General features: G+C 42.3%; 1 long non-coding RNA gene across 1 annotated transcript in view; it reads right to left on the bottom strand.

Moving 5' to 3' along the window:
• Window positions 1-7,884, bottom strand: part of LOC134344978 (uncharacterized) — a 56,463-nt gene extending 48,579 nt beyond the window's left edge. The window contains exon 1 of the long non-coding RNA XR_010017577.1: window positions 7,693-7,884. This is a non-coding gene — a long non-coding RNA (uncharacterized LOC134344978). The remainder of the gene's footprint in view (window positions 1-7,692) is intronic.
• Between the last annotated feature and the right edge of the window lie 9,062 nt (window positions 7,885-16,946).

Genomic DNA, 16,946 nt, shown 5'->3' with positions numbered 1-16,946 from the left:
AGGACCACTCTAACACTCTAACTAGTGGTGTAACAGTGACTGAGTGCGTTGGCTCCTCTCCTTCCACAGGTGACAGGCACATGCTGGTGGTAGTTTGTCAGAGACCTCTTCACGCTGGCCTGAAGTGTGGAGTTGAGTGATAGAGTCTGAGGGGAGCTGATGAGAAGGCAAAGTAAAAGTAAATTTGGATAATCTAGGATTAGGATAAATGGAGACTTGGAGAGCCAAAGGCCTGGTTCTGCACTGCATCACTCTGACTCTAATTTGACTAGTAAATGCTTCTGTGTGTTTTTTAATCACTCTCAGATGATGAATGTAGCACACACACACACATCAATGTTGGTTCATCAGCATTTGCAAGAAACCCATTTTAAGCTGCATTGGTTAACCAACAGCAGGTTACCATTTTAAAATACCTCATCGCTGCAAAATGGAGATAGATACGAATCTAATCTATTAGAAAAACTAAAGATTCTTTGATAACACAAATAGTTTTTAGAGAGGTAAATCTATCACTTTGAAAAACTTGGGCAATCATCAGTATATATATTCAGCCAAGTTGTCATTAGAACCCAAAACAGAAACCAAGTCTCTATAATGTTTATCTTCCAGCCAATAACCCAGCTGGAATCCAACCTCAGTCACCGATATAGTCCCACTATTGTTGGTATGTAGAATCTACACTTCAATAGGATACAGATTTAACTGATCAGTTCTCTGCCAAACAAAGCACACCAGAATAGATTTCTTTAGAAAAGTTCATTTCAAATATAGAAAAAAAAACATCCAGCCCCTTGTGACAGAATAGCAAGCCCTCAGAGAAAGGAAAAAAAAACCTTGCTGTTTGGCATTTGATTTATTGATCCTCAGTCCAGGCTGATGATGAGCTGGAGAGCACATTAAAGGTTAACGTGCATGGAGAAAGCTGCTCCCAATATATCTGAAAAACAGACATTGCTCCTGAAGGGCCCATTAATCCATCCCATTTTAGTTGCTCCAACTTGTTTTCTTTTGCTCAGAAAAAGCAGTAACAGGAGCATGAAAACCTTTGAATGGATGTTAAGCATACATCTTAAAAAGAAAATAACTATTAAGTTAAGAAATCCCTGTAGTGAGAATTGTTTTAAAGCAAACATTGCCAGAGTAATGAGTTTTTTAAAGGCTGATTCTAGAAACTGGGAACTGTCCAGCGAGGAAATTGTCCCGCAGAGCGAGCTCAAACCTCAGGAAAACAGATGTTTGTCGATCTTACTGTCACAGCTTTGCTGCATGCCCTGAGTTCATCGAGCAATCAGAGGACACAGGTGGAGCTGAGATTAAAGGAACACTATAACTCAAAGGCCAAGCTGCACAATGGCAGAAATTGCAATGAACATTGAAATACATGCAAATCTTACTTTAGGTTTTTCACAGACATGTTGATCTGCAGGGATCACACATGTAATTCCTATGATTCTCGGGCTATTAGATGCAATTATCACGTGCATTTCCAGGAGTCATAAACGTAGAACAAACTTTCCTAAGCAATGGGAGATCTGAAAGAGGTCTTTCTCATCAATAGTGCGGATAAGGTCTGTTCCTTGAAAGAGCTCTCAAGTGGCTTATTTCTGCCTACGTTCCAGCTTGAGACCAATGCTGTTCCTTTGTTCTGAACTGCTGTTCCAGCTTGCAGTTGAACTGTTAAACATGGGTTCGAGTAAGAACAACATTACTGTCTAGCTACATAACTATGTGCCCAACCCTGCAGCTAAAAGTCTGGTCTGTGCCATTGTTACCTCCTAACTAGTCCATTCCACATCATCACACACTTTCCTAGCTGATTTCCCACCTTCCATAAACTACAAGTCATCCAAATTTCTTCTGCCTGTTCTCATTCACAATCACTCACTGTGCTCTTCTACCTACAGTGGAGAGGAGGAAAGTTAGCGAAGCATTTGAAAACTAGGAAAAGAAGTTCAAAGTTGAGTTAAGCACCTTTGAACTTCTTTTCCTAGTTTTCAAATGCTGCACTAACCTTTCCCCTTTCCACCCTTACAACTTGACAATCCTGATCAAATAAAAACCAATCAAAACCAAGCTGATAATCCTCCAGGATATCTACATTATTCTAGATCTTACTACTTGAACTTGCGTGGCGGGGTGGAGATATGTCTCTACCAAAGGAGGTGTAAGGAGCTCCATCCCTGCGCTAGCCTGCAGGTCAACCTTGGGCAAGGTGTGGCACCTGCTTAGCCCCCCCGATCGGGGTTACAGGAAACCATGGAAGCAGATGGTGGTTGGTTATATGAAGAGTACTGATAATGGCTGAGTTCACTTGTCTTGTAAAGATGGCAAAGGCAAACCACTTCTGTAGAAAAATTTGCCATGGTAAGACCATGATCACCCACGTCATACAACATGGCACCTCATGAATGAACAATCTACTTGAGTAGTAGTAGTAGGCAGTCGTCAGTCCCAGGGGATCATGAGTTTGTGCCTCTGGTGGATTGTGTCCTCTCTCCAGGGTCAAGCCTGGGAAGGAAGATTTGAAGAACTGGCTGTTGGCCATGCAGTGGGTTTCCCCTCTCCACATCACTGATCTAGTCCAAGGGAAGGGCAAGTGCCGATACAGCTTAGCACCAGTGTCATGTTAGAAGTTGTAAACAATGTCAAACTGCCTTAGGTACCCTGGCTCTGGGTTTCTTCCTCAAGGTTTACTCCTGAAGCCTTTCCCATGGGTGGGTATGGCCACAAAGCAGCGGAGGTATAAAATCAGTTTTCCTCCTCCTAGGCGGGTTGTTGTCTAAGGCTGACGAGCCCCAGCTGCCTGAAGCAACTGGTTTTGAGGCAGCAGTGGTCTGCCTTTGCCCCTTCTCTTGTCAGCAGAAACAGTTCCGCCGGGCCTAGTAGCTAAGCCACACATGAAGGCCAAGAGTTGGACTTGATTGTCAGAGGCTGTTAGAGTCACATGCCATTTGGAGCACTTTATAGGTAGTGGGAGCTTATCACCACTACCACTCCAGCTATGACAACCTTAGGAACCGATCTACTTGATCATCACTGATATTAAACCCATCACTACTAGGTAGGGTAGGTATGTATTACTGCTAGTATATCTGTTACTTTGCACCACCAGTAGCCTATGTTCAGTTCTGACCTCAACTGCTGTCTGCATGGTTTGCATGTTCTCCCATTACCATGTGAGTTTCCTCCAAACACTCAATTTCAATTGGTCACTGTAAATTTCCCTTGGTATGTAGGTAAGTGGTATATCTTATCAGTTGATGGGAACATGGGGTGAATTAAATGGGATTATTGAAAAATGGGGTGCTTGCAGGTCAGCAAGGACTTGATAGATCAAAGTGCCTGATCTTCTGTAAAACTCTTTGATTTTAAGACTGCAAGTACTGTGCTTTCAACAGCCAAGACCTTCTCTTGTCAGTAGAAACAGTTCCACTGGGCCTAGTAGCTAAGCCACACATGAAGGCCAAGAGTTGGACTTGATTGTCAGAGGCTGTTAGAGTCACATGCCATGTGGAGCACTTTATAGGTAGTGGGACCCTAGGTTCTGGAATTCACTCCCTAAGCTTCCCCAAATAAGATTCAAGTTTGTTAAGTAGTTCCATACAATCCTGCGACGAAGCCTTTCCTAATGTCTCCTTTGGAAAATGCTCTGGTGAAATGCCCTCTAATAGTTCATGACACTGAAAGCACTAAACCAAATATCAAAGTACATATATGTCACCATAAACTATCCTAAGGTTCACTTTCCTGCAGACATTCACAGTAATTACAAAGAAACTCAGTAGAATCAATGAAGAACTGCACGAAAAGATGGACAAACAACCAATGTGCCAAAAACAACAAATTATGCAAATATTTAAAGAAAGTAAATAAATAAATAAATATTGAGAACATGAGCTGTAGAGTCCTTGAAAGTGAGTCCATAGGTAGTTGAATCAGTTCAATGTTGGGATGAATGAAGTTATCCCCTCTGGTTCAGGAGCCTGATGGTTGAGGGGTAATAAATGTTCCTGAGCCTGGTGGTGTGGGACCTAAAGCTGCTTGTACCTCCTTCCTGATGGCAGCAGCAAGAAGAGAGCATGGCCGATGGTGGGGATCCACAATGTTGGATACTGCCTTCCTGTAGACGTATTTAATGGTGGGCAGGTCTTTTGTATATTACGTTGTTTGTTTCACTATTGTCTTAATCCAGAGTTGGCGGTAGTTTGCAGACAAAGCTATGATTATCTTGTTCTAACATTAATGTAGTTGGTCAGTGTCTGTCAGATCAAGTAAGAAGCAGACCACTGTTGCAAACTTCCTCAAAACATTTCCCCTGTGAGCAATTAGAGGGAATTTAGGCAAAGTAGAAGATTCTAGAAGAAAACTCACAGAAAATTGTAGAGCTAGGTAAATGATAAATTCCAGTGTTGAATCATAATGTGTGAAATTACTGCTGAAGCACTTTCCACATGTGCACAGACTCACAACTGAAGTTGACTTAAATAGTACAGTCAGATTTTCATTCCCCTTGCTATTTTGATGAGTTTGGTAGAGACCTGTAGGAGGAAAAGTTTTGATTTGATGCCTTTCTGAAGGCAGAGGACAGAGCCACAATATGGGGGAGCTTTCTTTTTGTGAGACTGAGAACCAATTAATTGGCCACAACAAAGAGTTAAGGTCTATAATAGTTTTCTCTCAGTCAAGACAGTATTACAAACTTCCGTCAAATGTTACATGGTGACCCAGAATCATTCTCACTCAGAGTCACAGCATTGCATGCAGTGTTAAGGCAATTGCATCCATGAACTTATTTACCACAAGCACCTAGCAGACAGTGACTAATTAAACAGCCATCTGAAACAGCCAAAAATATCTAATTCCATCCAGGAGGTCACATATTTTATCCTAACTCACACAATCTGACTTGCTGACCATCCAAAAATAAGTTGACTAATAAAATGTCATTGCCAGCAAACAGATGTAGGCAGAGGTTAAAGACATCAATTGCATTGTGATTTTTAACTATACTGCTGTTACAACACAGGTTGTGTACAGTGTCAAAAGTCATCTTTTTTGGCCACCTTCGGTCACCTCAACCGACTTCAGTTTAGTCTAACTTTGCTTGTTAGACATTGACCATCTTGGATGTCTGATGTACTTCTTCAGATTTAATTTGGTCTTTGCTTCTGAGATCAGAAAATCCCTTCTATTCTTTCAACAATGTAATGCAGCCTAAGTGAAATGTTGAGACACAAAATGAAATAGAAATAGGCCATGCCATAAATTCTGAAGACTGAGTAATTAACAATATAATTAGCTGTCAGTCGTGACTCACTGGATAGCTCCCCATGTTAGAATACTGGTTCAACACCACTCCAAAGAAAAGAGCTCCTTATTTAGACTGACATTCCAGTGAAGCACAGAGAGAGCATATTGCCTTGCCAGATATCTTCTGGATGAGGTTTTATACAGACATCCTCGCTGCTCTCAGGTGCATGTAAAGAAAAACCATGGCAACTTCTGAAGAAGATTCATAAAGAGACGAAGTTTTCCTTGGTGCCCAAAGCTATATTTTACTGTCAAACAACATTAATGAAAGGGAATTGTCTAGACAGTCATCCTTGATCAGTGGTGCTAAGCATGCTATATAGTTGCAACAATTCATTGTAATCTGTCCAAAAGGTTCATACCTTTGACACCAGAATATCATGCTTCAATGTCATAATGTAGTACATTTACTACTGCCAACCAGGAGTGAATTTCCTGTTAACAGTTTCTATTGCACTTTGTGGAAGACTGCTGCATTCAAATTGACCTGCATTTTCTACATTACAATTTTGTCTCCATTTTAGAAATACTATATCTGCTCTAAGGTGTTTGAGAGCATCTCACGATTGTGACAAAAGATATGACCACAAATGTCAATTCAGCATCACCTGCAGTGAGGGCAGAAAGGAATCTCCTAGCAAGGTCAGTTCAGTTTCAACAAAACCTGGTACAGTTCATTTTAAATAATAGAGTTAATGTAGATCATTTTCAACTAATTAATCTCCCTCTGAATTGATTCCCTTTAGCTACATAATCTTTCCGATGCTTTAAAGCAAGGATTCCCAACCTGGGGTTCACAGACCCCTCGATTAAAGGTAGGGGGCCATGGTATTAAAAAGGTTGGGAAGGAAGGGTCCTGGAAGAAAGTCACACAAGTTGATGCACTTTGACTGTGGCTTTGTTGGAGCCAGACAGGGTGGTTTCAGTATCTCAGAAAGTGCTGATCTCCTGGGATTTTCATGCACAACAGTTGTTAAAGTTTACAGAGTCAAGTACATTTATTATCAAAATATGTATACATTATACAACCTTGAGGTTTATCTCCTAACAGGCAGCCACAAAACAAAGAAACCCAATAGAACCCATTAAAAAGACCGTCAAGCACCCAATGTGCAGAGAAAAATAAACAAATCATGTGAACAATAAACACAGTCAAATAGCTCTCTGAACTGAAGTACACAAAGAGAGACTGAGACCCATAGTTCAGCGCAGAGCTGAGTAAACGTCGCAGAGCAGTGAACTGAACCGGCTTAACCCTCACTTCGGGCCCTGACACCCTGACCTTTCAATCTGGCCTGGCACCTAAATCCTAATCCAAACATTGGGTTCAGTTGCTTCAATACACCTTGAGGTGTGGACACGGCCGCCTCAATTTGGCCTGTGCTGACCTTTCTGATTCGGCCCGGCATTTGAATTGATTGAACCCTGGGTTAACCTCGCTCTCGGTAACTGGCCTGCTGCCTCGTCTCACCTCTTTTCTGCCATATCGAATTGCCCCCAAGTCCAAGGGGAAGTTACAGGCTACAGGTACAGATGTACCATGGAGAGCATTCTGACAGACTGGTATGGGGGGAGCTGATGCACAGGATCGAAAGAAGCTACAGGAAGTTGTAAGCAAGCACACACACACACACACACACACACACACACACACACACACACACACACACACACACACAATGCTGGAGGAACTCAGCAGGCCAAGTAGCATCTATGGAAAAAAAAGTGCAGTTGACGTTTCGGGCCGAGACCCGTCATGTTGAAGGGTCTCAGCCCAAAACATTGACTGTACTTTTTTTCCATAGTTGTTGCCTGAGTCTTGGCCTGAAACACACGACTGTACTCTTTTCCATTGATGCTGCCTGGACTGCTGAGCTCCTCCAGCATGTTGTGTGTATTGCTTGTTTTCTCTTGTTTGTGACAGGAAGTTGTAAAATTAGTCAGCTCCATTGTGGGTACTAGTCTCTGTAGTATCCAAGGCATCTTCAAGGAGCAGTGCCTTAGAAAGGCAGTGTACATTATTAAGGACCCCATCGCCTAAGACATGCCCTCTTCTCATTGTTACCATCAGGAAGGAGATACAGAAGCCTGAAGACACACACTCAGCAATTCAGGAATAGCTTCTTCCCCTCTGCCATCGGATTCCTAAATGGACATTGATCCCCTGAACACTACCTCACTTTTATTAATTCTGTTTTTGCATTATTTTTAATTTAACTATTTAATATACATGTATAAACTTACTACAATTGATTTACTTAATTTTTCTATATTACTATGCATTGCATTGTTCTGCTGCTGCTAAGTTAACAGATCTCATGACATACACCAGTGATAATAAACCTGATTCCGATTCTATTGTTTGTGATGATCATTTACCAGAAAAAGTGATTAGCAAGTATTCAGTTGTTTTTCTTGATTCTTGTTCTTCGTCGGCCACCAGCCAGAAATCACTGAGATTCTTCAGCGTCATCTTAAACCGGAATGGTGTGAAAAACAAAAAAGCATCAGTGAGTGACAGTTCTGTGGCCGAAAATGCCTTGTTAATGAGAGAGATCTGCGAGAATGGCCAGACTGGCTCAAACTGACAGGAAGGCGACAGGAACACAAATAACCACACATTACAACAGTGGCATGCAGAAAAACATTTTAGAATGTCAAACATGTCCAACATCGAAGTGGATGGGCTACAGCAGCAAAAGACCTCAAACATACACTCAGTGGCCACTTTATTAGGTACAGGAGGTACCTAATACATAGCCACGGAGTGCAGGATATATTGGTGGAGTGGCAAGATAGTAAATAGAGATTTTTTAAAAATCCACCATGATCTTACAGAAGAACACACTAGTGGGAGCCCTCTTTATCTTTTTTTTTCATATTCCCTCTTTCATCAATAGTTATACCAGGGGTTTGTTCAGATTCTTGAGCTTAACGTCTTATGGGGTTGTAGACAATAACAGTGTGAGTGGGTCTCTTGGAAGGAGCCTGAACTAGTTTTTGGTCTTTGTAATTCTGTGAACATGAATATGGAAATTTTACATTTTAACATTTTGGCAAAGTTACAAGGGGAGATAATAATTAATCGTACTTGGTTTCAGAAATAAATTAAAAGCTAAAAGATGACTTGTGAGGGAATATTGGGTGAAAGTAATGTGTTGATTGTACAGCAATAGGGAGCCTGCGGAAAAAGGTGGATAAACCAGATGGGGCACATGTAGTTAGGAAATGAAACCAACATCTGGATGCCACATAATCAGGGAAGCACATTGGGCTTTCATGGCATTCTTGAATGCTTAGTACGTTCAGAGAGGAAATGACCTTTAAGCAGGAAAATTGTGACAGAGGAGACTGATTTTTTCCACAGTTGTTTCCAATGATGCTGAGGCTAAAGTGCTGAGTCCACTTCCCCAAGTTATCGGGAATCTGTCACGTGGAGTGAGTCGAGTCAGGCCAGTCAGGGGTCATAGCCCACCTGGCTTGTCCCAACCCATCCAGCCCAATTATTTCTCTTACCTTCTGCCTCTAGTACCTCTCATCTCTGCTGAACACCAGCCTACAGCTGGTTAAGTTCTAACTCAGGCATCCATCTTAAACCTCTACAATTCTCTACCTACAAAGTACAAGTAAATTTATTATCAAAGTATGTTACCATATACAACCCTGAAATTTGTCGCTTAAATCCAAGAAGCATAATAGAATCGATGAAATGCCACGTCCAACAGGACAGACAAACAACTAATGTGCAAAAGACAATAAATTGTGCAAATACAAAAAAAATAAAAATAACGATAAATAATTAAGCAATAAATATCAAGAACATGAGATGAAGAGTCCTTGAAAGTGAGCCCATAGGTTATGGGAACAGTTCAGTGATGGGGCGTGAAGTTGAGTGGCGTTATCCCCTTTGGTTCAAGAGATTGATGGTTGAGGGATAACAACTGTTTCTGAAGCTGGTGGTGTGATTCCTGAGACTCCTGTACCACCTTCCTCACGGCAGCAGTGAGGAGAGAGCATGTCCTAGGTGGTAGGGGCCCTTAGAAATGGATTCTGTTTTTCTGCAACAGCGTTCCATGAAGATGTGCCTATTGGTGGGAAGGGCTTTACCTGTGATGAAACTGGCCATATTCATAACCATTTGTAGGATTTTCTATTCCAGGACCATGATTCCACTGGTCAATATGCTCTGCACCACACATCTATAGAAGTTTGTCAAAGTTTTAGGTGTCATATGAAATCTTCACAAACTTCTAAGGAAGTAGAAGCACTGTTGTGCTTTCTTTGTAATGGCACTTGTGAACTTGGCTCAGGACAGATCCTCTGAAATTATAACATTGAGGAATTTAAATTTACTGACCCTCTCCAACTCTGATCCTCCATCGAGGAATGGCTCATGGACCTCCGGCTTAACTCTTCCTAAGGTCAATAATCAGCTCCGTGGACTTGCTGACATTGAGTGAGAGTTTGTTGTAGTAGCATCACTCAGCCAGATTTTTAATGGCTCTCTAACGCTGATTCATCACCACCTTTGATTCAGCCTGCGACAGTGCTGTCAGCAAACTTGAATATGGCATTGGAGCTGTGCTCAGCCACACAGTCATAAGGGAGCAGCAGCTAAGCACACAGCCTTGTGGTGCACCTGTGCTGATGAAGATTGTGGAGAGATGTTGTTGCCAATTCAAACCAACTGGGGTCTGCAATGAGGAAACTGAAGATCCAATTGCACTTGGGTGTACTGAGGCCAAGGTCTTGAAGCTTATTAATTAGTTTTGAGGGGATGATGATATTGAATGCCGAGCTGTAGTCAATAAAGAACATTATGTTGGGTGCACCTTTTCTGTCTAGATGTTCCAGAATTAAGCGAGGAGCCAATGAAATGGCCTCTGCTGTGTGCCTTTTGTGTCAGTAGGCAATCTGGAGCAGATGCAAGTCACTTCTCAGGCAGGAGTTAATATGCTTCATCACCAACTTCTCAAAGGCCTTCATCACAGTGGATGTAAGTGCGACTGGACTACAGTCATTCAGGCAGGTTATCACGTTCTTCTAAGGCACTGGTGTAATTGAAATCTGCTTGAAACAGGTGGGTACCTCAGACTGCCGAAGTGAGAAGTTAACTGTCCTCATTTTCAAGATCTTTCATAAATGCCCTTCTTTGACAATCTATTCCAATGCAACATCATTTCAAGATTCAAGATTATTTAATGTCATTTCCAGTACACAAGTGTAAGGACAGCAAAATAATTGTTACTCTGGATCCGGTGCAGCCCAAAAAAAATCACAAAAGATAAAGAACACAATCATAATAAAGAGGCACACAATAAATATAAATACATAAGATCGCTTGTATACATAGATTATGTCCATAAAGTGACACTAGGCTATACATCAGGTGACTGGTGAGAAATAATAAAGTAGTGGTGGAGTTAGTGGGTGGAGGTGTTGATCAGCCTTGCTGCTTGGGGAAAGTAACTGTTTCTGAGTCTGATGGACCTGGCATGGATGCTACATAGCCTCTTTGCTGATGGGACTGGGACAAACAGTCCATGAGCAGGGTGTGTGGGATTATTTATAATGTTACTGGCCCTTTTCCGGCATCTTTCTGTATATATGTCTTTGCTGGTGGGTAGGCTGGTGCTTGTGATGCGTTGGGCAGTTTTGAATACCCGTTGTAGAGCCTTCCTGTCTGCCGCAGTGCAGTTTCCATACCGTGCAGTGACGCAGCTTGTTCGGATGCTCTCTACTGTGCGTCTGTAGAATGACACGAGTATAGATGTGCAAAAGTCCAGCTCTCTTCTGCCTTGTCAGAAAGGAGAGGCATTGGTGAGCTTTCTTGACTGTGTAGGATGTGTTCTGGGACCACAAAAGTTTGTGTGAGATGTGCACTCCCAGGAATTAGTGATTGCAGTTTCCACTGCTCTGCCACTGATGTAAAGATGGGTGTGAATGGTGCCAGTCAAGCTGAAGTCGATAACCATCTCCTTTGTTTTGTTGACATTGAAAAAGAGATTGGTTGCCTGACACCAGGCCTCAAGCTCTTCCACCTCCTCTCAGTAGGCCATCTCATCATAGTTGGTGAAGAGCCCCTCGAATGTCATGTCATCGGCAAACTTGACGATGTGATTGCTCAGGTGTTTGGCCATGTAGTCGTGTGTGAACAGAGTGTACAGCACTGAGCTCAGCACACGACCTTGGGGAGCACTCATGTCAAGGGTGAAGGGGAGGAAGAAGCAGTTGCGTATCCCGACTCTCTGTAGGAGTAGGAATCTGTGAAACATTAATGTTGAATGCCAAAGTGAAGATGTCAGTGAGCTGGTGTGTCTGCTCCCTGTGCAATGTTTTAGATACAACAATTCAATTACACAAGGCTGGAGTATGTCCTCAGGTTCACTCAAATTCATTTTGCACAAGAGCATTCAGCATGAAAATGCTTTTTATATGGTGTTGGATATGGATCAGTTGGCAACAATTATACCTCTGAGTCACAACACCAGATACAGAGATAGCACGTAACTCAGCCAGCTCCTTCTGTGCAGTATTGAAAGGTCCAGACAGAGTGGACGGGGAGAGGATACTTCCTATAGCGCAGGGGTCTACCATGAGAAGGCACAGCTTCAGAATAAAAATATGTCCCTTTAGAACCGAGATGAGGAGGAATTTCTTTAGCCAGAAGGTAGTGAGTCTGTGGAATTCGTTGCCACAGATGGCTGTGGAGGCCATCATTATTTTTATTGATTTTTATTATTTAGAGATGCAATGCGAAACAGTCTCTTCCAGCCCAACGAGCCACACAGCTCAGCAAACCACTTAGTAAACGCTTGCCTACTTGCAGGACAATTTACAATAACCAATTTACCTACCAACCAATATGTCTTTGGACTGTGGGAGGAAACCGGAGCCCCCAGAGGAAACCTACACAGCAACAGGGAGAACGTGCAAACCCCTTATAGGCAGTGCCTAAATTAAACTCTGAACTCCAATGCCCTGAACTGTAATAGCATTTTGCTAACTGCTACAGGATGCTCAGGTTGCACCTGCTGTAGATACTACCAGTGCCTATACAGCAATACATTGTTATTGCAGATATTACAAAACCCATACAGACAATGCCAATCCAGCACCCTTACCTTCATCAGCTTGGGCACAGAGCATAAAAGTTGGCGTACCAAGTTGCAAAATGGAGCTACAAGAGCCTGCAGAAGGTGGAATTTTGAGGAACAAACAACAAGCTGAAGGAACTCATACAGCATCTGTGGGAGCAATCAGTCAATCAATGATCTTACTCAGGGTCCTTCACTATGTCTAGATGAAGAGTTTTAAAAATTCCTTTAAGGCACTATCTGTTTTCAGCCTTTCATTCTGCTCGATCTGTACTCACCATGATACTGAATTACTACTTGTAATGACTTATCTAGATAAAAATGGATGGGTGACAGAATTTACAATTGATGTATCAAACTAGGAACAAATCTTGACAGCAGAAAACTTTAAACATCCATCGAATAATGATAATAATATCATCCATCGAGGAGCAGTGATCATTATCGTCCCCTGAGATCATTACAGAACATTATGTTGCACTGCTGAAATCCTCTTTGGAAACATAATGGCTTGACTACTTTTCTAAATGATGTTAATCTGATTTAACCGTCCACAGTCGCATTATGTCACTTGGCAATGGCAATAATGGTGATGAACCCATGACTTTGACAGTACAGAAATGTGCTCCTTTGAAAATAGGGCTCATAGAGAGGCAGAGGGTCTGGCTACTTGCATGCATGTTCAAAAATGCCATTTTGCTGAGGCCACAGCTTTCAGATCTCAAGACATCAATAGATATTTATCCCTGGCGATCTTTCTGCACAGTGGCAGCATTCATTCAGTTCCCGATATCTAAAAGTCAGGACAGATTTTTAAACAGTGATGTACTGTTTAAGAGTTTCCCTCAAAAAAAAAACTAACATTGTATGGTTTTGGAACTGGAACTGTATTTTCAACAAAGTGCATGGGATAATTGTGCTCTTTATAATGAAGCAAAATAAATTGGCTCAAATGCAAAAGTAGCAGTAATGCTCTTCAAATAACTTCAGAAATATTCAGTGCTACCTTATAATTGGCATTTTATGGCAGTGTAGATATGTAGCAGGCATCTTCGAGGCATAATAGGGTTAGAAATTCGGGTTGCATTTTTGGTATAGGTTGAGGCTCACTGCTACCTCTCCCCTCCATGCCACCCGGGAGAAAACTCTTCATCCAACAGGATGCTGATCATTGGTCTTGACTGATATCTTAACCAGAAGCTGTGGACAACTGATATCCCTCCATTGGGTCACCGATGATCTTGGCTACCAGACTGCTGTCACTGAGGTAAACCTCAAGGGGGAGCGGGATGGAGGGGGCCATGGGAGAAGCTGCTGGGACAGAGAAAGTGGGGAAAGTGGGTCACCATCACCATCTGCAGAAGCACCACTGTTCCTCCTGACACCATCAATTAGTGTGCGGAGAATTCTTGGCAGGGCAGAATGGACACCATTCTGTTCACATATTTTCCAGAGCCTGAATTAACACGCTCAGTCGGTCTAACGCTCAGCTGAGATACCTAAAATATGGGCCTGATATGTTTAACAGCATTCCAAATGCATGTGTAGATTGAGCATAAGCCATTGCGCTGCTGTTTGTCAGGGTTGTGTCAAATTAATGCCCGTTGCTCAGAAATACTTCATTACTTATAAAGCACTTCAAATGTCCTGACATCATGAAAGATTCAATATAAATGGAAGTTTCTTCATCTTTTTTTTCCAGGAATAGTTGGCTACGTATATTAATTTGATCACCAAAATGGCAATGATGTGCATTTCAGTCGTTTATTTAATCAGTGCTGACAGGATTAGACAGAATATACTCTTTAAAAAAAAGTCTGGACAAACCCGACTTGCTTTCTCCAGAGCTACGAGCCTGGTGGAAGCTTATAAAATTGTGTAAGGTATAGACAGAGTAGACAGCTGGGAGTGTGGGTAGAAATGTCCATTACAGGAGGGTATTCATTTAAGGTGAGGGGGGACGGTCAAAGGAGATGTGTGAGGCTAGTTTTCACAGAGTTTTGGGTGCCTGGAATGTGCTGCCAGAGGTGGTGTTGAAGGCAGATGTGACAGAGGCTTTTAAGAAGATAATAGACAGGCACCTGGAAGTGCAGAGAATGTAGACCATGTGCTGGCAGAAGGGATTCGGTGTTATTAGCTTATTTAGCTTGTAAACAAATTGAGTTGTAACCTCAGCTAGCTCCATCATGGGCACTAGCCCCTCCACCATCAAGGACAACTTCAGAAGGCCCAGCATCCAGGATATGCTCCCTTCTCATTGCTGCCACCAGAGAGGAGGTACAGGAACCTGAAGACACACACTCAATGCTTTAGGAACAGCTTCTTCCCCTCCACCATCAGATTTCTGACTGGGCAATGAACTGGTGCTCAGCATTTTCACACTCTGCTCTTCTTATTTAATTTGATTTTTATATACATTTTCAACTTTCATTATAATTTATAGTATGTTTTTAGGTATTGCACAGTATTAGAAACATAGAAAACCTACAGCACAATACAGGCCCTTCGGCCCACAAAGCTGTGCTGAATATGGCCTTACCTTAGAAATTACCTAGGGTTACTCATAGCCCTCTATTTTCCTAAGCTTCATGTACCTATCCAGGAGTCCCTTAAAAGACCCTATCGTTTCCGCCTCCACCACCGTCACCAGCAACCCATTCCACACACCCACCACTCTCTGTGTAAAAAAACTTACCCCTGACATCTCCTCTGTACCTTCTTCCAAGCACCTTAAAACTGTGCCCTCTCGTGCTGGCCATTTCAGCCCTGGGGAAAAGCCTCTGACTATCCACACGATCAATGCCTCTCATTATCTTGTACACTTCTATCAGGTCACCTCTCATCCTCTGTCGCTCCATGGAGAAAAGGCCGAGTTCACTCAACCTATTCTCATAAGGCACGCTCCCCAATCCAGGCAACATCCTTGTAAATCTCCTCTGCACCCTTTCTATGGTTTCCACATCCTTCCTATAGTGAGGCGACCAGAACTGAGCACAGTACTCCAAGTGGGGTCTGACCAGGGTCCTATATAGCTGCAACATTACCTCTCAGCTCCTAAACTCAATCCCACGATTGATGAAGGCCAATGCACCATATGCCTTCTTAACCACAGAGTCAACCTGTGCAGCAGCTTTCAGTGTCCTATGGACTCGGACCCCAAGATCCCACTGATCCTCCACACTATCAAAAGAGTCTTACCATTAATACTATGTTCTGCCATCATATTTGACCTACCAAAATGAACCACCTCACACTTATTTGGGTTGAACTCCATCTGCCACTTCTCAGCCCAGTTTTGCATCCTATCAATGTCCCGCTGTAACCTCTGACAGCCCTCCACATTATCCACAACACCCCCAACCTTTGTGTTATCAGCAAATTTACTAACCCATCCCTCCACTTCCTCATCCAGGTCATTTATAAATATCACAAAGAATAGGGGTCCCAGAACAGATCCCTGATTCACACCACTGGTCACGACCGCCAGGCAGAATATGACCCACCTACAACCACTCTTTGCCTTTTGTGGGCAAGCCAGTTCTGGATTCATAAAGCAATGTCCCCTTGGATCCCATGCCTCCTTACTTTCTCAATAAGCCTTGCATAAGGTACCTTATCAAATGCCTTGCTGAAAGTATTGCTGCCAAAAAAACACATTTCACAATTTACATAAGTCAGTGATAACAACCTGATTCTAATTCAAAGGTTCTACCTTCTAGTAATGAAACTATGTAGATTAAGAAGCATTATTAATGTTCAATATAATAAATTTTATGACATGTGGACTGTTAGCCAGACTAGCATTTGTTGCCCATCATGAATTGCACCTGAATAGTGTGGTAATGAGCAGCCAACTTGTGTCTTTCACTGGAGCCCTCTCTGGTGATGTAGGGAAGGAAGTTCAAGTTCATTTATGGTCATTCAACTGTATACATGTGTACTGCCAACTGAAACAACAATCCTAAGGTGCAGAACACAGTACATACAACTCACACTCAAAGCACAAAGTAATATTACCACAAATAAATTAACAAATAATAAAATATATTCCAGAAGATTGACATTTAACATAAAGTGCATTTATGAAACAAGTTGAAAAGTACACAGTTAAAAAGCCTACCGACACAAGTTTAAAAAGCTACTGGTGCTTCATACGTGATGAGACCTGAGTGGCGTTCGGTAGGTTCACAGGCTGAGGGAAGAAGCAGTTTCCCGTCCTAACAGCCCTTATTCTACTGCTACGGTACTTCCTGCCTGATAGTATTTGTAGTTGTATTTGTATTTATTTTATTTCATGCATCCAAGAGAGTAAAAATGTTTATGTTGCGCCTCCGTCACGATGTACAAACAATAAAGAGGGTAAATGTGGGAGGATATTGCCCAAACGCTAGGACTGTACACGTAAACAACAGGAATGCTGCAGATGCTGGAAATTCAAGCAACACACATCAAAGTTGCTGGTGAACGCAGCAGGCCAGGCAGCATCTGTAGGAAGAGGTGCAGTCGACGTTTCAGGCCAAGACCCTTCATCAGGAC

Source organism: Mobula hypostoma, chromosome 4 (assembly GCF_963921235.1).
Source record: "Mobula hypostoma chromosome 4, sMobHyp1.1, whole genome shotgun sequence".
Classification (NCBI taxonomy): domain Eukaryota; kingdom Metazoa; phylum Chordata; class Chondrichthyes; order Myliobatiformes; family Myliobatidae; genus Mobula; species Mobula hypostoma.
Note: the sequence above shows the minus strand (reverse complement) of the source record. Positions and strands in the feature narration are given on the sequence as shown.